The sequence below is a fragment of the Rattus norvegicus genome, chromosome 7 (genome assembly GCF_021556685.1).
Source record: "Rattus norvegicus strain SHRSP/BbbUtx chromosome 7, alternate assembly SHRSP_T2T, whole genome shotgun sequence".
NCBI classification, from domain to species: Eukaryota; Metazoa; Chordata; class Mammalia; order Rodentia; family Muridae; genus Rattus; species Rattus norvegicus.
Genome location: NC_141540.1, coordinates 19,463,472 through 19,488,264, shown reverse-complemented (window position 1 = coordinate 19,488,264; position 24,793 = coordinate 19,463,472). Strand labels below are relative to the sequence as shown.

General features: G+C 40.3%; 1 long non-coding RNA gene and 3 pseudogenes across 2 annotated transcripts in view; 2 read left to right on the top strand and 2 right to left on the bottom strand.

Moving 5' to 3' along the window:
- LOC102549242 (uncharacterized) overlaps window positions 1-24,793 on the top strand; it is a 1,084,685-nt gene that overhangs the window by 227,720 nt on the left and 832,172 nt on the right. The window lies entirely within an intron of this gene.
- Window positions 14,246-15,055, top strand: Rsl1d1-ps1 (ribosomal L1 domain containing 1, pseudogene 1; annotated as a pseudogene).
- Vom1r-ps98 (vomeronasal 1 receptor pseudogene 98) lies at window positions 16,158-16,378 on the bottom strand (annotated as a pseudogene).
- Window positions 18,563-23,656, bottom strand: Zscan4f-ps1 (zinc finger and SCAN domain containing 4F, pseudogene 1; annotated as a pseudogene).

Genomic DNA, 24,793 nt, shown 5'->3' with positions numbered 1-24,793 from the left:
GCAGATGACATGATAATATATTTAAGTGATCCCAAAAGTTCCACCAGAGAACTACTAAAGCTGATAAACAACGTCAGCAAAGTGGCTGGGTATAAAATTAACTCAAATAAATCAGTTGCCTTCCTCTATACAAAAGAGAAACAAGCCGAGAAAGAAATTAGGGAAACGACACCCTTCATAATAGACCCAAATAATATAAAGTACCTCGGTGTGACTTTAACCAAGCAAGTAAAAGATCTGTACAATAAGAACTTCAAGACACTGAGGAAAGAAATTGAAGAAGACCTCAGAAGATGGAAAGATCTCCCATGCTCATGGATTGGCAGGATTAATATAGTAAAAATGGCCATTTTACCAAAAGCGATCTACAGATTCAATGCAATCCCCATCAAAATACCAATCCAATTCTTCAAAGAGTTAGACAGAACAATTTGCAAATTCATCTGGAATAACAAAAAACCCAGGATAGCTAAAGCTATCCTCAACAATAAAAGGACTTCAGGGGGAATCACTATCCCTGAACTCAAGCAGTATTACAGAGCAATAGTGATAAAAACTGCATGGTATTGGTACAGAGACAGACAGATAGACCAATGGAATAGAATTGAAGACCCAGAAATGAACCCACACACCTATGGTCACTTGATTTTTGACAAAGGAGCCAAAACCATCCAATGGAAAAAAGATAGCATTTTCAGGAAATGGTGCTGGTTCAACTGGAGGGCAACATGTAGAAGAATGCAGATCGATCCATCCTTATCACCCTGTACAAAGCTTAAGTCCAAGTGGATCAAGGACCTCCACATCAAACCAGACACACTCAAACTAATAGAAGAAAAACTAGGGAAGCATCTGGAACACATGGGCACTGGATAAAATTTCCTGAACAAAACACCAATGGCTTATGCTCTAAGATCAAGAATCGACAAATGGGATCTCATAAAACTGCAAAGCTTCTGTAAGGCAAAGGACACTGTGGTTAGGACAAAACGGCAACCAACAGATTGGGAAAAGATCTTTACCAACCCTACAACAGATAGAGGCCTTATATCCAAAATATACAAAGAACTCAAGAAGTTAGACCGCAGGGAAACAAATAACCCTATTAAAAATGTGGTTCAGAGCTAAACAAAGAATTCACAGCTGAGGAATGCCGAATGGCTGAGAAACACCTAAAGAAATGTTCAACATCTTTAGTCATAAGGGAACTGCAAATCAAAACAACCCTGAGATTTCACCTCACCCCAGTGAGAATGGCTAAGGTCAAAAACTCAGGTGACAGCAGATGCTGGCGAGGATGTGGAGAAAGAGGAACACTCCTCCATTGTTGGTGGGATTGCAGACTGGTAAAACCATTCTGGAAATCAGTCTGGAGGTTCCTCAGAAAATTGGACATTGAACTGCCTGAGGATCCAGCTATATCTCTCTTGGGCATATACCCAAAAGATGCCTCAACATATAAAAGAGACACGTGCTCCACTATGTTCATCGCAGCCTTATTTATAATAGCCAGAAACTGGAATGAACCCAGATGCCCTTCAACAGAGGAATGGATACAGAAAATGTGGTACATCTACACAATGGAATATTACTCAGCTATCAAAAACAACGACTTTATGAAATTCTTAGGCAAATGGTTGGAACTGGAAAATACCATCCTGAGTGAGCTAACCCAATCACAGAAAGACATACATAGTATGCACTCATTGATAACTGGCTATTAGCCCAAATGCTTGAATTACCCTAGATCCCTAGAACAAACAAAACTCAAGACGGATGATCAAAATGTGAATGCTTCACTCCTTCTTTAAATGAGGAAAAAGAATACCCTTGGCAGGGAAGGGAGAGGGAAAGATTAAAACAGAGACTGAAGGAACACCCATTCAGAGCCTGCCCCACACGTGGCCCATACATATACAGCCACCCAATTAGACAAGATGGATGAAGGAAAGAAGTGCAGACTGACAGGAGCCGGATGTAGATTGCTCCTGAGAGACACAGCCAGAATACAGCAAATACAGAGGCGAATGCCAGCAGCAAACCACTGAACTGAGAATAGGACCCCCGTTGAAGGAATCAGAGAAAGAACTGGAAGAGCTTGAAGGGGCTCGAGACCCCATATGTACAACAATGCCAAGCAACCAGAGCTTCCAGGGACTAAGCCACTACTTAAAGACTATACATGGAGCTCTCTGCTCCCAGACCCGGTGAGAGAGAGACCCAACCGCCTGGTCAGGTGGGCACTCCTGAGGCTGCAGAGCGGAAGAGACCACCAACACTGCTCACCCCTGCCCACATCCCTGGCCCAAGAGGAAACTGTATAAGGCCTCTGGGCTCCCGTGGGGGAGGGCCCAGGAGCGGCAGGACTTCTGCGCCTGAGACACCGCCGGAACCTGAAAGAAACAGACCGGATAAACAGTTCTCTGCACCCAAATCCCGTGGGAGGGAGAGCTAAACCTTCAGAGAGGCAGACAAGCCTGGGAAACCAGAAGAGACTGCTCCCTGCACACACATCTCGGACGCCAGAGGAAAAAGCCAAAGACCATCTGGAACCCTGGTGCACTGAAGCTCCCGGAAGGGGCGGCACAGGTCTTCCTGGTTGCTGCCGCTGCAGAGAGCCCCTGGGCAGCACCCCACGAGCGAACCTGAGCCTCGGGACCACAGGTAAGACCAAATTTTCTGCTGCAAGAAAGCTGCCTGGTGAACTCAAGACACAGGCCCACAGGAACAGCTGAAGACCTGTAGAGAGGAAAAACTACACGCCCGAAAGCAGAACACACTGTCCCCATAACTGACTGAAAGAGAGGAAAACAGGTCTACAGCACTCCTGACACACAGGCTTATAGGTCAGTCTAGCCACTGTCAGAAATAGCAGAACAAAGTAACACTAGAGATAATCTGATGGCGAGAGGCAAGCGCAGGAACCCAAGCAACAGAAACCAAGACTGCATGCCATCCTCGGAGCCCAATTCTCCCACCAAAACAAACATGGAATATCCAAACACACCAGAAAAGCAAGATCTAGTTTCAAAATCATATTTGATCATGATGCTGGAGGACTTCAAGAAAGACATGAACACACTTAGGGAAACACAGGAAATCATTAATAAACAAGTAGAAGCCTACAGAGAGGAATGGCAAAAATCCCTGAAAGAATTCCAGGAAAACACAATCAAACAGATGAAGGAATTAAAAATGGAAATAGAAGCAATCAAGAAAGAACACATGGAAACAACCCTGGATATAGAAAACCAAAAGAAGAGACAAGGAGCTGTAGATACAAGCTTCACCAACAGTATACAAGAGATGGAAGAGAGAATCTCAGGAGCAGAAGATTCCATAGAAATCATTGACTCAACTGTCAAAGATAATGTAAAGCGGAATAAGCTACTGGTCCAAAACATACAGGAAATCCAGGACTCAATGAGAAGATCAAACCTAAGGATAATAGGTATAGAAGAGAGTGAAGACTCCCAGCTCAAAGGACCAGTAAATATCTTCAACAAAATCATAGAAGAAAACTTCCCTAACCTAAAAAAAGAGATACCCATAGGCATACAAGAAGCCTACAGAACTCCAAATAGATTGGACCAGAAAAGAAACACCTCCCGTCACATAATTGTCAAAACACCAAACGCACAAAATAAAGAAAGAATATTAAAAGCAGTAAGGGAAAAAGGTCAAGTAACATATAAAGGGAGACCTATCAGAATCACACCAGACTTCTCGCCAGAAACTATGAAGGCCAGAAGATCCTGGACTGATGTCATACAGACCCTAAGAGAACACAAATGCCAGCCCAGGTTACTGTATCCAGCAAAACTCTCAATTAACATTGATGGAGAAACCAAGATATTCCATGACAAAACCAAATTTACACAATATCTTTCTACAAATCCAGCACTACAAAGGATAATAAATGGTAAAGCCCAACATAAGGAGGCAAGCTATACCCTAGAAGAAGCAAGAAACTAATCGTCTTGGCAACAAAACAAAGAGAATGAAAGCACACAAACATAACCTCACATCCAAATATGAATATAAAGGGAAACAATAATCACTATTCCTTAATATCTCTCAACATCAATGGCCTCAACTCCCCAATAGAAAGACATAGATTAACAAACTGGATACGCAACGAGGACCCTGCATTCTGCTGCCTACAGGAAACACACCTCAGAGACAAAGACAGACACTACCTCAGAGTGAAAGGCTGGAAAACAACTTTCCAAGCAAATGGTCAGAAGAAGCAAGCTGGAGTAGCCATTCTAATATCAAATAAAATCAATTTCCAACTAAAAGTCATCAAAAAAGATAAGGAAGGACACTTCATATTCATCAAAGGAAAAATCCACCAAGATGAACTCTCAATCCTAAATATCTATGCCCCAAATACAAGGGCACCTACATACGTAAAAGAAACCTTACTAAAGCTCAAAACACACATTGCACCTCACACAATAATAGTGGGAGATTTCAACACCCCACTCTCATCAATGGACAGATCATGGAAACAGAAATTAAACAGTGATGTCGACAGACTAAGAGAAGTCATGAGCCAAATGGACTTAACGGATATTTATAGAACATTCTATCCTAAAGCAAAAGGATATACCTTCTTCTCAGCTCCTCATGGTACTTTCTCCAAAATTGACCATATAATCGGTCAAAAAACGGGCCTCAACAGGTACAGAAAGATAGAAATAATCCCATGCGTGCTATCGGACCACCACGGCCTAAAACTGGTCTTCAATAACAATAAGGGAAGAATGCCCACATATACGTGGAAATTGAACAATGCTCTACTCAATGATAACCTGGTCAAGGAAGAAATAAAGAAAGAAATTAAAAACTTTTTAGAATTTAATGAAAATGAAGATACAACATACTCAAACTTATGGGACACAATGAAAGCTGTGCTAAGAGGAAAACTCATAGCGCTGAGTGCCTGCAGAAAGAAACAGGAAAGAGCATATGTCAGCAGCTTGACAGCACACCTAAAAGCTCTAGAACAAAAAGAAGCAAATACACCCAGGAGGAGTAGAAGGCAGGAAATAATCAAACTCAGAGCTGAAATCAACCAAGTAGAAACAAAAAGGACCATAGAAAGAATCAACAGGACCAAAAGTTGGTTCTTTGAGAAAATCAACAAGATAGATAAACCCTTAGCCAGACTAACGAGAGGACACAGAGAGTGCGTCCAAATTAACAAAATCAGAAATGAAAAGGGAGACATAACTACAGATTCAGAGGAAATTCAAAAAATCATCAGATCTTACTATAAAAACCTATATTCAACAAAATTTGAAAATCTTCAGGAAATGGACAATTTCCTAGACAGATACCAGGTATCAAAGTTAAATCAGCAACAGATAAACCAGTTAAACAACCCCATAACTCCTAAGGAAATAGAAGCAGTCATTAAAGGTCTCCCAACCAAAAAGAGCCCAGGTCCAGATGGGTTTAGTGCAGAATTCTATCAAACCTTCATAGAAGACCTCATACCAATATTATCCAAACTATTCCACAAAATTGAAACAGATGGAGCCCTACCGAATTCCTTCTACGAATCTACAATTACTCTTATACCTAAACCACACAAAGACACAACAAAGAAAGAGAACTTCAGACCAATTTCCCTTATGAGTATCGACGCAAAAATACTCAATAAAATTCTGGCAAACCGAATTCAAGAGCACATCAAAACAATCATCCACCATGATCAAGTAGGCTTCATCCCAGGCATGCAGGGATGGTTTAATATACGGAAAACCATCAACGTGATCCATTATATAAACAAACTGAAAGAACAGAACCACATGATCATTTCATTAGATGCTGAGAAAGCATTTGACAAAATTCAACACCCCTTCATGATAAAAGTCCTGGAAAGAATAAGAATTCAAGGCCCATACCTAAACATAGTAAAAGCCATATACAGCAAACCAGTTGCTAACATTAAACTAAATGGAGAGAAACTTGAAGCAATCCCACTAAAATCAGGGACTAGACAAGGCTGCCCCCTCTCTCCCTACTTATTCAATATAGTTCTTGAAGTTCTAGCCAGAGCAATCAGACAACAAAAGGAGATCAAAGGGATACAGATCGGAAAAGAAGAGTTCAAAATATCACTATTTGCAGATGATATGATAGTATATTTAAGTGATCCCAAAAGTTCCACCAGAGAACTACTAAAGCTGATAAACAACTTCAGCAAAGTGGCTGGGTATAAAATTAACTCAAATAAATCAGTTGCCTTCCTCTATACAAAAGAGAAACAAGCCGAGAAAGAAATTAGGGAAACGACACCCTTCATAATAGACCCAAATAATATAAAGTACCTCGGTGTGACTTTAACCAAGCAAGTAAAAGATCTGTACAATAAGAACTTCAAGACACTGAAGAAAGAAATTGAAGAAGACCTCAGAAGATGGAAAGATCTCCCATGCTCATGGATTGGCAGGATTAATACAGTAAAAATGGCCATTTTACCAAAAGCAATCTACAGATTCAATGCAATCCCCATCAAAATACCAATCCAATTCTTCAAAGAGTTAGACAGAACAATTTGCAAATTCATCTGGAATAACAAAAAACCCAGGATAGCTAAAGCTATCCTCAACAATAAAAGGACTTCAGGGGGAATCACTATCCCTGAACTCAAGCAGTATTACAGAGCAATAGTGATAAAAACTGCATGGTATTGGTACAGAGACAGACAGATAGACCAATGGAATAGAATTGAAGACCCAGAAATGAACCCACACACCTATGGTCACTTGATTTTTGACAAAGGAGCCAAAACCATCCAATGGAAAAAAGATAGTATTTTCAGCAAATGGTGCTGGTTCAACTGGAGGGCAACATGTAGAAGAATGCAGATCAATCCATGCTTATCACCCTGTACAAAGCTTAAGTCCAAGTGGATCAAGGACCTCCACATCAAACCAGACACACTCAAACTAATAGAAGAAAAACTAGGGAAGCATCTGGAACACATGGGCACTGGAAAAAATTTCCTGAACAAAACACCAATGGCTTATGCTCTAAGATCAAGAATTGACAAATGGGATCTCATAAAACTGCAAAGCTTCTGTAAGGCAAAGGACACTGTGGTTAGGACAAAACGGCAACCAACAGATTGGGAAAAGATCTTTACCAACCCTACAACAGATAGAGGCCTTATATCCAAAATATACAAAGAACTCAAGAAGTTAGACCGCAGGGAAACAAATAACCCTATTAAAAAATGGGGTTCAGAGCTAAACAAAGAATTCACAGCTGAGGAATACCGAATGGCTGAGAAACACCTAAAGAAATGTTCAACATCTTTAGTCATAAGGGAAATGCAAATCAAAACAACCCTGAGATTTCACCTCACACCAGTGCGATTGGCTAAGATCAAAAACTCAGGTGACAGCAGATGCTGGCGAGGTTGTAGAGAAAGAGGAACACTCCTCCATTGTTGGTGGGATTGCAGACTGGTAAAACCATTCTGGAAATCAGTCTGGAGGTTCCTCAGAAAATTGGACATTGAACTGCCTGAGGATCCAGCTATACCTCTCTTGGGCATATACCCAAAAGATGCCTCAACATATAAAAGAGACACGTGCTCCACTATGTTCATCGCAGCCTTATTTATAATAGCCAGAAAATGGAAAGAACCCAGATGCCCTTCAACAGAGGAATGGATACAGAAAATGTGGTACATCTACACAATGGAATACTACTCAGCTATCAAAAACAACGAGTTTATGAAATTCGTAGGCAAATGGTTGGAACTGGAAAATATCATCCTGAGTGAACTAACCCAATCACAGAAAGACATACATGGTATGCACTCATTGATAAGTGGCCATTAGCCCAAATGCTTGAATTACCCTAGATCCCTAGAACAAACGAAACTCAAGACGGATGATCAAAATGTGAATGCTTCACTCCTTCTTTAAATGAGGAAAAAGAATACCCTTGGCAGGGAAGGGAGAGGCAAAGATTAAAACAGAGACTGAAGGAACACCCATTCAGAGCCTGCCCCACATTTGGCCCATACATATACAGCCACCCAATTGGACTAGATGGATGAAGCAAAGAAGTGCAGACCGACAGGAGCCGGATGTAGATCGCTCCTGAGAGACACAGCCAGAATACAGCAAATACAGAGGCGAATGCCAGCAGCAAACCACTGAACTGAGAATAGGTCCCCTATTGAAGGAATCAGAGAAAGAACTGGAAGAGCTTGAAGGGGCTCGAGACCCCAAAAGTACAACAATGCCAAGCAACCAGAGCTTCCAGGGACTAAGCCACTACCTAAAGACTATACATGGACTGACCCTGGACTCTGACCCCATAGGTAGCAATGAATATCCTAGTAAGAGCACCAGTGGCAGGGGAAGCCCTGGGTCCTGCTAAGACTGAACCCCCAGTGAACTAGTCTATGGGGGGAGGGCGGCAATGGTGGGAGGGTTGGGAGGGGAACACCCATAAGGAAGGGGAGGGGGGAGGGGGATGTTTGCCCGGAAACCGGGAAAGGGAATAACACTCGAAATGTATATAAGAAATACTCAAGTTAATAAAAAAAAAAAAAAGAATTAGAAAGCTAACTCACCATATTTCAGGGATAGTTTGCAATACATAAAGGCAATGGATTGAGAAGAAATTATTTTATGCTTGTACACTACTAATTTTAACTGCTGAAAAAAATTTACAATCGTTTTACAAAATTATCAATATGTGCACTAATGTATGTATTTGCTTATGTGTGTAAATTCTTGTGGCATGGGGGCTACGTTTTGTAGTAGATAGAAGTCATGTTCCCAGGACCATTCCATCTCTGAAACACTATGAACATAATGAATTCTTACCATATAAATGAATGAATGGATGGATGTATACAGAAGTCGGCACTCTTAAATTTTTGTCTTAAAGTCCTTAATTGGCCAGAATAAGCAACAAAATTGTTCTGTGCTATAGCCACACATAAAAAAATACCCTAAGGACCAGATAAAGCATTTAAGCTACTGGATTCTGGAGATGAAAAAAGATGTAAGAGAGAGAGAGAGAGAGAGAGAGAGGGAAGGAGAGGGAGGAAGAGAGAGGAGAGGGAGAGAGAGAAGGAAGGGGAGGGAGGGGGAGGGAGGGGGAGGGAGAGAGGGAGGAAGGGAGGGGAGGTAGGGAGGGAGGGAAGAAAGGAAGAAAAGAGGGAGAAAAATGAGAGAATGCTCTAAAGAGAGGATGACTTTCTCCTGGAAGCGTTGTTTTAAGTCCGAAATGGACAGTCTTGGAAGAAAAGGGTTATTGAGAGACAGCATAGGTCGTTGAGGTGGGAGAACAGATTCTGTTAACACAAATACGGCGTGTATCCAAGAAAAGACAGATGGGTGGGAGGAAGAGGAGTTACTTTTTTCTGTACTTTCTCTTCTCCTTCAATGACTCTCAAGGTAATATCTCATCCTAGAGTGATCAAAGTACCTAAAGTGTCTAGAACAGGCCGGCATTCTTTTACAAGCAACAGCTCTTTTATTTTAAATGAGCCGCTAAGCATGTTCCCATGGAATTAATAATAAATCTGTACAGATTAACATTCCCCTGAGATAAAAGCAAAGAAAAGAATCTTAAAAACTCAATGCTTCAAGCAAATGAAAATCTAATGTCGTGTGTATTTTACAGGGGGAAGGGAGGGTGTGCACTTGCTCTCATTCCCGGTATTGAAGCCTGCCCCATCAGTGAAGAGTGTCTTCTCACATCTGCTGATCGGGTGGGCTCTAGGATCGATCTAGTGGTGAAGCCCTAAGAGCATGATGCTAAACGGCCCAGGTTGCTGTGCCAGAGCAATTACTGAGGACCTTCACATCCGCAGACAAGAAATGAACTATCCCGAGCCTCAGTCTTTGCATGGAGAGAACACCTTCCCAATAAGCAGAGAATTTAGCAGAAGAATGCACATAAAAGCTGGCATCTAGGGGCTAGAAAGATGGTTCAGCAATTAAGAACACTGATTGTTCTTCCAGAGGTCCTGAGTTCAATTCCCAGCAACCACATGGTGGCTCTCGACCATCTGTAATGGGATCTGATGTCCTCTTCTGGTGTGTCTGAAGACAGCTACAGTGTACTGATATAAAATAAATAAATCTTTAAAAAAAAAAAGCTGGCATCTAGTAAAGACTTGAAAAAAAAAAAAAAGACTATACATGGACTGACCCTGGACTCTGACCTCATAGGTAGCAATGAATATCCTAGTAAGAGCACCAGTGGAAGGGGAAGCCCTGGGTCCTGCTAAGACTGAACCCCCAGTGAACTAGACTGTGGGGGGGAGGGCGGCAATGGGGGGAGGGTTGGGAGGGGAACACACATAAGGAAGTGGAGGGGGGAGGGGGATGTTTGTCCGGAAACCGGGAAAGGGAATAACACTCGAAATGTATATAAGAAATACTCAAGTTAATAAAAAAAAAACATGCCACTATTATTTCTGAATTTCAAATGAGAGAGAATTAAAATTCATCATGAGAAACAACAGAAGATATCTGAAACTAATATTCACAATAATTTGAAAAAAACCTAAAATATAAATCAAATGAAAAATAGGTTAATGACTGTCATATTTTAATAAATTATTCAGAATGATCAAAATACATATGAAATGAAGCTCAATATTACCAATAATTATGGGAATATAGTGATGGTATGTAATCAGAATAGCAAAGAAAGATCATTATGTACCTTACAAATAGTCAAAACTTACAAAAATAAAAGCAGGAGTTTACAGACTGGGCATATGGAGATCTGAGAATCCTAATTTGGACTTTATGGAAAGTAGGATGTCAAAGAAACTATATAATTTACTATTATTGTTTCAAACAAAATTGAAAATAATTACCAAATTCCAATGCAGTGTTATTGCATCTCCAACAAATTGAGCCAGTAATTCTTGTTATTAGTAATGGCAAAATTAAGACTAGCATCTGGGGGTATTAAAGGATACAAACCCACCCAGGAAGTGACCAGGGTGGAATAAGGATAAATGAGGAATCTCCTTTTCCTTGCCATTGCCCTGCAGCGTCTTGGCAGTTCTCAGGACGAATTTACAAAGAATCTATCTTCATTCTAGAGGTTCATCAGCAGATAATGAAAGTGTGCTATGTAGACACAGTGGAATTTCGTTCATCTGAAAAGGAAATTGAAATCACAAAATTTTCAAGGACTTGATGAACTTACAAAGAACTTAGCAAGTTGACACAGACACAGGGGAAAAAACCATATTTTTTCTGAAACAAGAACATGTATCACAATGTCCATATGTTAAGTGTTAAGAGAAGGTAGATATGGGCTACAAAATCGAAAAGAGATCAAAGGTAAGGAGTAAAAGAGATGTTAAGGAATCAAGGGGAGAGGGATAGGATAATGTGTCAATAAATTATGAATAAAAAAGAATAATATCAGGGTCTGGAAGATGAACCTTCATAGTCACTTCCATAGCAGAATCATTCCAACACCTGAAAGATGCAATCGTTCCATATGTTCATCAACAAAAACATGCATGAGGACAAAATTGTATGTACAAACAATGGTGTAACATTTATACTCAAAGATGAAAGTTGACACATTCTAAAACATAGATGACAGTAAAAGACTCTGTGTTAAATGCTATGACCACTTGTATAGCTGCATGAATCCAACTAGCTGTTTTTATTACAGTGATCAACTACAAACACACAGAAGCTAAAATAAAGAAACTAGCAGGTAGCAGGTAGACTGCTCAGCAGGTAAAGGTGGTTTCTAAGAAGCTCAGTGACCAAAGTTCAATTCAGGGTCCCAATGGTGGAAGGAGAGGCACAGTCCCAAAACATATTTTCTAGCATCCTCACATGTATGCTCTCTTATGTACACATGCACCTCCCCAACAATAAATGAATTATTGTCGGGGACTGGACGTCCGAACTAAGCAAAGCTAGAGCCCTGCCCTGAGCAGATTCCTGAGAAGGGCTTGACCTTTTCAAAGAACTTGTCCCCGGAAGACTGTTGCCTCCTTGTCTAAAGAGAATATCTTGCGGTTTAGAGATTCACCTTATGTCCTTGGGCACTTCCCAGTACTCCCCTCACCCTTAGCTTCAGTTCCTGCTTCAATTCCTGCTTCAGAGCTTTAAATGCTGTACATTCCTCTCAATAAGCAGACCTTGACAAGGACACTGCTTGGTCTTGCTCCTCTCTCTGGCCCTTTCTCCCGCAGGTATGGGTCCCCCTCGACACCCACAAATAACTGGGTCCCCGCTGGTGGGGGCAAATTATGTAATGAAAATTTAAAATATATTAGAATGATTGGCAGGAATGCACTGTGGAAGTGATAGATGTTAGTTTCAAGGACAGAGTTTTATGATTGTGATGTAACATTCTGAAGATCAGCTACAGAACAAGAGGATCATTCACTATTCACGTGATGACTATACAATCACAATGATTAATGTGATAAATGTTTGTTGTTTGACATAGCTCTCTACTCTTAAATGTAAGGGGATTGTAGTTAATATATGAGAAGTTCTGGTTATGTTGGAGAGAATAGAGCTATACTGCTGGCAGTCAACTAAAAGCAAAATAAAAGTTATTGATATTGAATTTAGGGTCACAATTATGAGTTTATATTTTGTCTGTAAGAAAAATACAAAAGTATATTAGTTAGGCATATAATATGGTAAGGTTTGTTATTGTTATAAATTGGTTTGGTTTCATTTATTAACAGCAAATATATCTTCTTGAAGAAGCAGAAGTGTTGCTTCTTCAAGGAGTGCTTCTTAAAGTCTTTAGTTCTTACTATTTCCATGCTATGGTCACTCACCTTAGTGCTCAATGACACCACCATGGTTTGTGTCACCATGAAACAGGGTCTCTGCTAAAAGTGTACTGAGACACTAGTCATGACTTAAAGGTTCATGATCTCCTGGTGTTCCTTCCCAGCAGATTGGGGATTATCAACTCAACTCTCAGTCCATGACAGCATCTCCACAAAGGTGTTAGGTAACTTTTTAAAAACCTTTATCCAGAGGTCCTAGTTGAAAGAGAGGGAGAAAGAAAGAAAGAAAAAAAGAAAGAAAGAAAGGAAGGAAAATGGAATGCAAATTACATGAGCAGCTCCAAAGAGCAATTAGAAAGCAGGGTGGTAACCTTCTCTGTCTGTCCTTGGAGCACAAAGCTTATGGCAGAGATGTGCAGGAGGAACAAGGCTTCATTGCTATAAGTAAGTTGTATGGCCTTGCCCCTGGAGAGATGTTTCCTAACAACCAGCATCCTGCACAGTTTAAATGACTCAATTTTGTTTTGTTTCCGAAGACACTCAGGACAAGAGGCTAATTTAGATGCTTATTAATGTATTAAAGGGGATGCTGGCTGCCAGACTGTCACAGCATTGCAAGGACCTCTTACAAAATCCTAGCACTTCTCAGCACTTCCCTGTCCCCTAAACCCTTCTATCCCTGAGCTTCTCTTTCCTTCCCTTTTCTCTTTCCTATAAGCTCAGACATTTTGATCATGTATTCTTGGGCTCTTGGTGCTTTTTTTGTTTCTCCTCTTGGCACTTTGTTCTCTTGGTTCCCTTGACCTTCTCTCTTCTCTTCTCTTGTTCACACTGCCTCTCTCTTCTCATGGCCAGGTTCAGTCAGCTAACCATGTCTAGTGTACTACTTACTCTCTATCCCTGCCCTGTACCCTTCTAGTGTCCATGTCTCTTATCTCCCTCATACCTACAATAAAAAACCTTCTCCTCTTAAGAGCACACTCAGAGGTTAGGCATGGCCCTCCCTGGTTGAAGGATAGGGTCACCCACCCATCTCCAAAATTTTAACCCAGAATTGCTCCTATCTAAAGGAAATATAGGGACAGAGTGGAGCAGAGATAGAAGGAAAGGCAACCAGAGACTGCCCCCTCCCCCTCCCCCAATCTACCCCACGCCCACATCCCAGACACCAAACCCAGAAAGGTAAACTATATTATTTATTTGATACATATAAACCAGAGACAAACAAATAATCCTCTTGTTTATAATTTGAAGACTTTTCAGGCAAAATACAGCTTAATTTTTCCCTACCAGTTTTCCAGTGTCTACTCTTAGTTGCAAGTACATTTTTTTTTGCCTTAAGGATGAAGTAATTCATAGCTTTTGAGCATATGAGAGAGAGTGGAAACATAGTTAGACAGTTTTAATTGACATTGTCTTAAGACTTCTAGTTATCAGGAATACATTTTGTTACTGCCTTAAACTATGGTGTTTACAATATGCATAGATTTCTTAAATATCTCCAAGCATGGCTCTTGCAGTACTGTACATATCGGTCACACTGGAATGGAGACTCAGTACATCAGTGAAAACATTCTGGCTGTCTCAGAAGTGCTTTAAAAAATTGCCAGAGAAATGGCAGAGTGTGAAACTCTTGTTTCCATCTTTTCCTAGTATGTTGCATATTGGAATGAAAACATCATATTTTTCTATATCGTGAAGAAAAAAAAAGAACTAAAGGAAAAAAGAAAGAATGAAAAGGAAAAGTTGAGGAAGAAAACATGTTAAGGAAAAAGTCCAAGAATGCTTTTAACTCAAGGTGGTTTAGTGTAAAAGCGAAGGAAGGGCATGGACCCCAGAAGAAAAAGGCCAGCAATGATATCAAGTTACCAAAAGTGACAGACAAGTGTGAAGAAATATTTCCACATCTGGTACCGATAGGAGAAACTTCAGATAAACAAAATGTAAAAATGCAAGAAAATATCACAAGGGGAAAACAAAATCTCAAAAAAAATCTCAAAAAAAAAAAAGAGATCTGATCCACATACACTTCAGAGCAAGAAAAGGAGTCCCACGGCTATAGAGACCCCCAGATTCTAGGGTGTCAGGGAAGAAAAAAAATATGTACAAGAACTCAGAAAGCCAGAGGCCAAGTCCTTCCTTACTCCCAGGAAATCAGTAAAGAAAGCTTCCAACACACTCAAAGACAGAAAACTACCAGCAGCCCAGTCAAACTCTAATTACTACCTTGGCCTGCAGGACATCAGAGTTAACCTAAGAACTTTTCAAGAATAATTAGGTGAGGTGAAGTGGCAGACCCTGTCAGATGCAGAGATAGGCAGATGTGTGTGAGTTTGAGACTAGCCTAGTTGTTTATAAGGGTGGTTGGGACCTCAAGACTACTTAGTGAGAGCTTGTCTCAGCAGATAGACAAAAGTGGACAGAACTGGATATGCACACCTTCATTTCTAGCACTCAGGAAGCCAAGGTCAGAGAGTTGGGGGTTTGAGGAGAGCACCTGGAATGAAGGGAGGCTCTGTATTTAAGGCCAAATGAAGTCCTGGGCTTGGTAGTATAATAGTTTGTCAGAATATACAAGATCCTGAGTTCAATATCCAGAACTATCAAAGAACAAAACAAAAAGGCCCCACACGGGCTGGAGAGATGGCCTTAGTAGTTAAGAATACTGACTGCTCTCACAGAGGTCCTGAGTTCATTTCCCAGCAACCACATGGTAGCTTACAACCATCCATAATGAAATCGGATGCCCTTTTCTGGTGTGTCTGAAAAGAACAACAGAAAAATAAATAAATAAATAAATTATAAAATAAATACATTATAAAAACAAAAATAAACAAACAGCTCCCTCCATACACACACACACACACACACACACACACACACACACACACACACACACACACACACACGCACACACACGCACAAAGTACTCCAGTACTGATTATATCACAGTCCTTTTTCAACAATAAGTCCAGGATTTAAATTTTTTTTCAGAGGTGGGGGGGGGGGGTGAAATGTCTGTGGGTGTCTCTGAATTTAATATTTCTGTTTGTAAAAATTAGGGTATTGAGGCAATATATATATACACACATATATAATTTTTCTTCTGTGTGTTTGTGGCTCTTTAATTAAAGTATGACATCCACTTCAAGGTAAAAAAAATGTAAAATGTGATGAATGAAAAATGGTTTATAATTAGATAATAAAGTCTGTTTTAAAAACGCTATAATAAAATAACCTGTGGTCACTCCACACGGAAAATGTCAGTTAGAGAAAACTTGACTTTTTCAAACTGTTGTCTCAGCACTTTACAACAGATAAAAAGATTGTGCTTATTTAGAAGAGACAGCAAGGGTTCATACCACCCGTAGAGGTAGCTATCTTCTATCAGATCGGGGGCAAACAGGCTGCAACGAGACTTCAGATTCATGATGAGAACAAAGGGGCAAGCTATGGGAAAGCGTATTTCTAGAAATGTATATACATTTACTTCTTACAGCATTAGATATTTAGAGTAGGGTCATAAGAATTGCCAATGATATACAAGAGCTCTTTGAAACATAATGTGCAAATATATACACTTAAGCACACATGCATAATACACTTAAGCACACACACATAAGATAAGATTTTGGAAGGGCAGATCCAGTTTCAGAGACATTTGTCATATCAGCTTCCTAGGAGGTATAGAGGATGAAGACAAGAGGATTTGTATGTGCTTCAGAGTCACTTTGCCTGGAGAACAAAATGCGAAACAAGAAAGGCTCTGTCTCAAATAAAGTGAAAGGTAAGGTGCAAGAGCCCAACACACTGGTACCCACTAACACGCAGGATACACAAACCCACAAGAAACCTAACTCACAGGAGAAAGGCAGAGCCATCACCATTTATTTATTACTGGGAAATCAGATAACAGCCAGTATTTATCTTGGAAAACTGACAAGGGCCATGCAGGAGGAACGACAAATGGCTTTAGAACTCATGGCAAGCTGCCTACTGGGTACCATAGCCACGTGGGTGAGCCTCTACATGGCATGACCCCAGAAATTTCTTGCTGTTATAGAATTTTGCTCTGCTTGCTACCTTCACAACCCTTTTTATCTAGGAGTTATATGAATACTTTAAGGTGGCTTCCAGTCCCTCACTGGACAGTATCTCTGGCACTCACAGTAATAATGTTTTTTCTCTTTCAGGCATTGCTGCTGGAGCAGATTAATGATTCTCTCACCAACCTAGGCAAGAACTTAGAGATATGGATCGTCAGCAATGACCCTTAGAAAACATTTGGAAATATAAAGTTGTTTAGTGAAGCTAGGTTGAGATGTTTTTACTACTGGTTCTGATGTAAAAAAATAGTCTTAAGGAACAATGTGAAGTTTATTCAGAAAGGCATAATCTTATTAGTTAATCTAGAGACCTTTTATAATCAGGGAACAAGAACAATGGCACTGGCTGGCATGACTCTCACTGAGGCAGATTTCTTATACCCATTTCTGCCCTCAGGTTTCTTATATGATTTATTAAAAATTTCTTATAAGTATATATATTCTGAGGATTTAAGGTACATATGACTGATTTCTATATAAAAGTTTAGATTTATGAATCTTTTAATGTTCTTACAAGATTACTTTTAAATGTAAATAATAAAATATCTACTTTCTTTGTAACCACAAATTGCTTCCTGCCAGTAAGAGAAAATGGCAGAGAAAACTACCTTGCTTGTGTATACTTTGTGAATCTATAGCAAGCTGCTTAGCTACAAATGTATGTGGGTTTTGGGAAATAGTTTGTTTTCTTTACCTGGGCCATGTGATGTTATATCTTGTAAATGTATTGGGGAACATACTTTTCACAATTATTTACTAGAAGAAAAGTCAAGTGTAATCACATTGTAATTTTATACCATGTGAAAGGTTTTGCTGGGATATGTAAGCTATGGAAGGAAAAATAAAGTGTAGAGGTTTGGAATATTGTTCCTTCCATATATCAACAATGTGTGTGCATACATACATGTAAAGCTTGTCTGGGTGTGTGTTGGAGCTTGCTCTATCGACCAATAGTGTGTGTGTATGATTGCATGTGTATGTGTGAAATGCTTAAAGCCTGCTTTCTGGAGCTTTGTTCTAACCATTCAATGTATGAATGTGTATATATCTATCTGTATGTATGTATGTATGTATGTATGTATGTATGTATGCATGTATGTATGCATGTATGTATGCATGTATATGGTTGTATGTATGAGGTCCTTGGACTCTGCTTTTGTTTCATTTATTCAGTGTGTGTGTGTGTGTGTGTGTGTGTGTGTGTGTGTGTGTGTTATTTTTTTCTCTCTTTCCTTCTCTTTCTCACTGGCCCCAAGTTGTTTAAAGAGTTCAGAGTTTTTCTGCAGCCCCAGCAAATTAAGCTTTGTTCCCACAGGGAAAAGTCTGCTGAGTAACTTCTCTAATTACTGCCTGCCATTGGCAGCAGCTCCTGTTAAGTATCTGGATCCATCCCTGACAGTGGCACTAAACACTAACCCCTAATGGCTGCCTGCCTCAGTTTAACCACCACATAGATGCCAAAGCTGGTAACTGGAAGAAAACTTTAGTAAACAAACTGATAAAAACTTCATTTTTGCCTTCACATGCCAAAGGCACGGGACAGCACATGGAAGGAACAATCTGAATGTTAAGTGAATCATCCTCACTGGCTAACTCTTATTGAGAACCTACATGCTTCTTTATGTGCAGATGAGACACTGGGGCTGCGTGAAGCCCTGCTTCTAAGGTCCACAGTTCATTCTGATTTGTGGAACTTCCTCAGGTGACGGTGGTATGTGGATGACTGGCGGAAGCTACTATTGCACAGAGAGCAGGAGTAAGGCTTCTCTCCTGTGTGAAATCCTCTCATAACCCTGCAGTTTGGTCTTGTATCTGAAGGGCATTCTACATGTACTTCATATAAATGGCTTTTCTGTCTTGTATACCAAAAACCATGAGAATAAAAATTATCAATTCCCCGGGAATCGTAATGAGCTCCTCAAAAGGAGCCACTGACAATGGGCCTTTGGTCAATGATGACTGACTTCGGAAGGATAAGTCTGGACCTGAGTCAGCTCCTAGAACAAAGTCAGAACAGAGCTGGTCACTGAAACCCTTCAAGGTCTTACCAAATATAGTGAAACTAACATAGTAGCTAATCAAAATTGTACTAATGTCACTGATTTGCCCCTACCAATCATATAAGATGTTACCCAATTCTTCTGCAAATTTTCTGTAGTACTGCATAAAAGGGGGCAAGCGAGCCCCTCATTTTGATGAATGATTGACCTACTGCATGCCAGTAATTTCTGCAGGATAAATGCTCTTTGCAATTGCATACTACTTGATTCTAGGGTCTTCCTTAAAGATTATTAGACCCAAACATTATGACTTCATAAACTTAGTGTTCTGAGACTTAGTAAAACCCTTTCTGGCACTCCTTATAGAAAAATTGCCTCTCTTTCCTGTGTGTTTTCTGGTGGATGAAGAGGTGCTGGGATATTTAAAGGTTCTGGAACTTTCCTCACATTTGTGTAGTTTGGGGGTCTCTCTAGCCTCTTTCCTGGCAACCCTCACAGGTGGAATATGCCTCATGATGCTGGAAAACAGGGACAGGCTTATGGTAGGCTGCTTTGGCCTAGAGAGGAACCCAGGTACCTCTATAGCGATATCTTCAAAACAAGCTGCCCACATAGACTCTTCCAGGGACTGGGAAGTACCACACAATGTTCTTCCTAAGTTCTGAGGCATTCCATAAGAAACATCTTCCATATCAGGCTCAGAATATTCATCTTTCTGGATAATGAAAAAGGGAAACTCCTTTATTTCTGAGATAAATAATACCACCATTTACATCAGTGGTGTTGTGGCCATCTCCGGTGTCTTCAGACTGCTCTGTCCTGGAGGGAAACACTGGTTATGCCTTCATATGGCTATCCTCAGAAGAAGATGCCCTCAGGAACATTTCCTGAGACCTGGAAGTACCTTGTTTTCTTCTTTTGACAATTTATGGGATTCCATAAAAACATTCCCCTCTTCAAGCTCTGGATACCGTACTCTCTGGAAAGTAAGGAGGGGATCCCTCACAGTTCCAATACTGTTAATATTACTATTTTCAACACTAGCATTCCAGAGAGTTTGGCAGCCATTTTCTGTATTTTCATGTCCTGTGAAAATAAGACAGCCAGAGAAGCTGTGTCCAAGAAGGGATCCATACAAGGATCATCTTCTGTTTAGCTTCCTGACTCACCTGAACATATCTCTGGGGATCTCCAAAAGTACCCTTGCATTATCTTGTGTTGGAGTTGGTACTTTCTGTTGCTTCATATGCATGCCTATTTCTTTTAAGGGCATGTTCCATGAAAAGAGGGTCTCCTGCCGTTCATGGAAATGTGGACTTGTAAACAAAGCCAGGTGACCACTGTCAATTAATCACTGAATGACAGAAAACCTACCCTCAAACTCCTTACAAAGGATCCCTAGATTCTGGGTTAGCTCATGGGCCTATCCCTCATTTCTAGTGATCTTATCCTGACACTCCTAAGTTCTGTTCTCTAAAGTCACTATTCACACTGTGTTTGCAAGTGTTGAGTCACTGTCCCTAAGAAAACCACAACGTTATGTCTCTGTAATGTCTAGCCAAAATGTTTTCCTCAACTTGTTAACATTGAATGAAGATAAGATGAAAGGGGGCCAAGCTGTTAAACAGGGACTGGCCCTTTAAGAAAGGTTACTCATTTCAGAAGTGTCAAGGATGCCACACAACTTGGCCCACAGAATTAACAAACTAGGGCTCATAGACTGTAACAGCAATTACAGAGCCTGTATGGGTTGGTACTAGGTCTTCTCCATGTAACAGTTGTGTACTTTAGTGTTCTTATCAGACTCCTAACAGTGAGAGCAGTAGTGCCTCTTGACCTTTTGCCTGCCTTTGAACCCTTTTACTCATACTGAGATGCATTTATGCTCAGTTGCCTCATCCGTTCAACCTCAATATGGAGGGATGTGATTGGACTTACTGTAAATTGTTATGCCATGTTCGGTTGATATTCATGGGTGGCCACTTCTTTATGCAGGGAAATGGAGGGCTGGATCTGAGAAATAGATGAGCTGGGAAGAGAAGAACTAACAGGAGAGATGGGAGGGAAAACTGAGGTCAAAATGAAATATGTGCCAGAATGAATAAAATAAATAAATAAAATAAAATAAAATAAAATAAAATAAAATAAAAGAAAGGCTACACATTATTCCAGGAATTGTCCCTCCTCCCCAAAACCTCATAAGTAAGATATTGTAACTATTACCAAATGTGTTGCTTGGGAAAAAGAGACCAAGGCTGGGTAGAACCAAGCAAGAAGACTGGAGATGGGGAGAACCCAAAGGAGCCCATAAAATGTCTGACACAGAATCCCCTGAGGTTTCCCATCTCTGGACTCCTTTTTACACCCTACAGTAGATGATACCCTAAACTGGATCTGTTTGTTCAAAATAGCTTGTCTTTTTCTTTTTTTAACTTAGCTCTATGACTGGTATTTCCGGACAAAAATTTTGTGAGATGGTCTTTATACTCATTTATTCGGTGGGATTAATTATGGGTAATTGTTATATTTTGTCTGGACTCCTCATGATCTCTACATTAATTATGCAAGACATGCTGTCTTGGTGTCTTGGCCTCAGACAGACAACTACTACTTTCTGTCTAGAAACCTCCTGATGGTCCATGTTTGTTCTAAAGTATTTGAGGCTTTCCCATCTCCCACCTCTAACCATTAGTCTGTCAGTGGCCCCTCCCTATCTGCCACTTCATTTTCTGTCCGAGTGAGCTGTATTTCTAATACCTATATTTTTTTGTGTCCCTTCCATTAAATACTAGCCCTAGACAACTACCTTTGTTCAAAGATGTTTTGACAAGAAAGTTTTAATTTGAGGAGGCCACAGCTTATTTATTATTGAGTCCTCACCAGCACTCACGCCTGTGTGAAACATGCCCAACACTTAACCATTGTTGGCACAAGATGCACACTGCCTCTGATCTTAGAAAGACACCTGGATATTGTGGCAGCAGTTTACTTGGAATTCAATTTCAATCATGAAATTCTGAATTTAAGATAAAGCCCAGGTGTGAACCTGGAATAAGACAAACTGAAAGAAATACTTGCTTACAGAGTAAAAGAACTCCAACAAACAGCATGGGGTGGCAGGGAGAGGGGTGGATTGTGTGTGTCTACAACTACAATCCTTCACTTGAGAGGAAGAGGGATTATTTTTTATTAGATATATTTCTTTACTTACATTTCAAACGTTATTCCATTTCCTGGTTTCCTGTCCATAAGCCCTCCATCTCCTCCCCCTCCCCCATATGGGTATTCCCTCCATCTATCCCCTTTACTGTCCCCCATACTCCCCTGCACTGGAGGTCCAACCTTGGCAGGACCAAGGGCTTCCCCTTCTACTGGTGCACCAACAAGGCTATTCTCTGCTACATATGCAGTTGGAGCCCTGGTTCAGTCCATGTTTAGTCTTTCGATAGTGGTTTAGTCCCTGGAAGCTCTGGTTAATTGTTGTAGGAAGAGGGATTATTAATATACACCTAAATTCTCAGTTGGTCAGGGCTACACTATGAAACCATACCTCAAATAGGAAAACAAAAACAAAAACAAAAATCAAGAAACCACGAACAAACTGAAATCACAATTAAAATATATAAGACAAGAAGAAATTATTTACATAACAATGACCTCTTACAATGTGAATGTGGGGTGTTTGAACAATGTCTCCACTTAGGAAATTTCTGTCACTAAGAAATATGCAAATCAAGATCCTGAAAGAACATCCAATATATTTACATTTACAACAAGTCTTTCAAAGTTTGAAAATTTCCACTGAAGCACCAATGTTCAACAAAGGCATTTCTTATGAGTGTGCCACTGGTGCATATGCATGTGACAGATGTCTTTCAACATCAGAAACATTACTCTACAATTTTGTAACCTAAGATTTTGTGGACATGGTGTCTTACTGACATGTATTAGCCAATTTGGAAAGCCAGGTAGTTACTTCAATCCCCAGATTCTGCCTTTCGGGTATAGGGATCAGAGACTAGTGTTGGGAGCCAGATCTTTAGATGTGAGCTGAGGGCCGAACAAATTTTTCATGACTGCAATATGATTATATCCCTGACTGAGACATCCTCCAGACAGAAGGCATTTCCTCTAAAACATTTAAGTTCTTACCCATATGTCAACTCCTCGGTCCCTCTGAAACCATATAAATATACTATATTTAATTAGAACCATCAAACATTTGATGGAACCCTTTCGATTTATTCAAGCTAATTTAGAGTAGTGAAAATTTTCCATATAACCATTTCGGAGGAGGGAAAAACTCTCCTTAGTAACAAAAACTACAATAACTTCTTAGAATTTCTTCCCAATTACACATGACTGCCTTTCATAATAATCTGTTACCCCAGGTAACATGACAGGAGGCTTCAAGCACTCATGAGTCAGACCCTGCATGAATCTCCCCATGTTTCTGCCACAGGATTTCCACTTCTCTGTCAAGGCAAACTTGTCCTTGGAATGCCCAGTGATGAGAAACTGCTCCAAGACCAGTTGAGAAATCATCTGCTTTGCTCTGCTTTTCTGACTGCAGCCAGGAGGTAAACATCTCCCAGAGTGTTTGCAGCTCCTGCTTTGCCAGGGAGCCATTGTTATTTGGGGAAACATTAAACTGAACACTTGGCGAGTGAGCGATGTTTTCTCCCCACTGGAATAAACTCTGCATTGTCTAATTCAAAGTGATTTGATGATGCCTTGGGCATAAAGGTTTCTGTGCACTGTGGAGCCATTGGGATGAGAATCCTCAGAAAAATTCAACTATGGCAATTTGGTATTTGTCTTCTGAGTTGAGTCCTGTTTCAACAATTGGTGGATGTATGACAGCTATACATTAAAAAGAAAGGAGACACGTAATTAAAGTAAAAGATCAGAGTTTATCTCCTGTGACTTCTAATCCTGTGCTCTCACATATGGTTCATCGTTTTTAGAGAGTTTTAGATCTAAGATGCTTCAGTAAACAAGGTCAGACCCTTGGAGGTGGAATGAGAGGAAGGGCCAGAGACCCTCCTGAATGTGTCTGAATCATAACAGAAACTAACAAACAAACAAACAAACAAACAAACAAACAAACACAGAGGCTGAACAGGGCTCGTCTCTGTAAGCAGAGAAGGGTTTGTATTAGTAGTCTGGATAAACTTAAGTGCTATGGCCAAAAACCAACTATTTGTTCTTTCTCTTTTCTTTCCTTTTCCTCGTGTGTGTGTGTGTGTGTGTGTGTGTGTGTGCGTGCGTGCGCGCTTCTTTTCTCAAAAGGGTGTCATTTAGTCTTTCTGCTCACAAACTCACTGAAAATGACCTTGTACTCCAATCTTATGTCTTTTACTTCCCTAGTGCTGGGATTCTCTCACAAGAATCATTTTCTTTTAGTTTTTGTTTTTCTGAGCAAGTATCTCACTAGAGTTGGCTCTCCTGGATGAGCATGGTGGGACTCACAGTCATCTGCCTGTTTCTGTCTCCTCTATGCTGGGATTAAAGGCCTGGGCCAATTTCTCCAAGCATTCTAATTGTTGGGTTAAATTATGTGCCCTGAAATTCAGGAGTTGAGGGATTAACCTCAAACACCTTAGACTGTGGCCTTATTTCAAAAGAGTTCTGAACCTCTTCACAAAAGTCCGAATCCTAAGTGTCATCAGCCCAAATAAAAAGGCTGGAAGTTCAGGGCTGAAACAAACAAACAAACAAACAAAACGAAACAAAACTTTCAACCAAAGTCCTTGAGACTACAACTGAAAAATCTGAATGTTGAAATCACAATCTGTAGTATTCCTGGGAGAGAAAAAAATGTCACCTGATAGAATTAAGAAATCCAATTTCTGGGAATAAGTCATAAGGTATACCAATGCTTGAGTTCAGTGGAAGAAATTCCC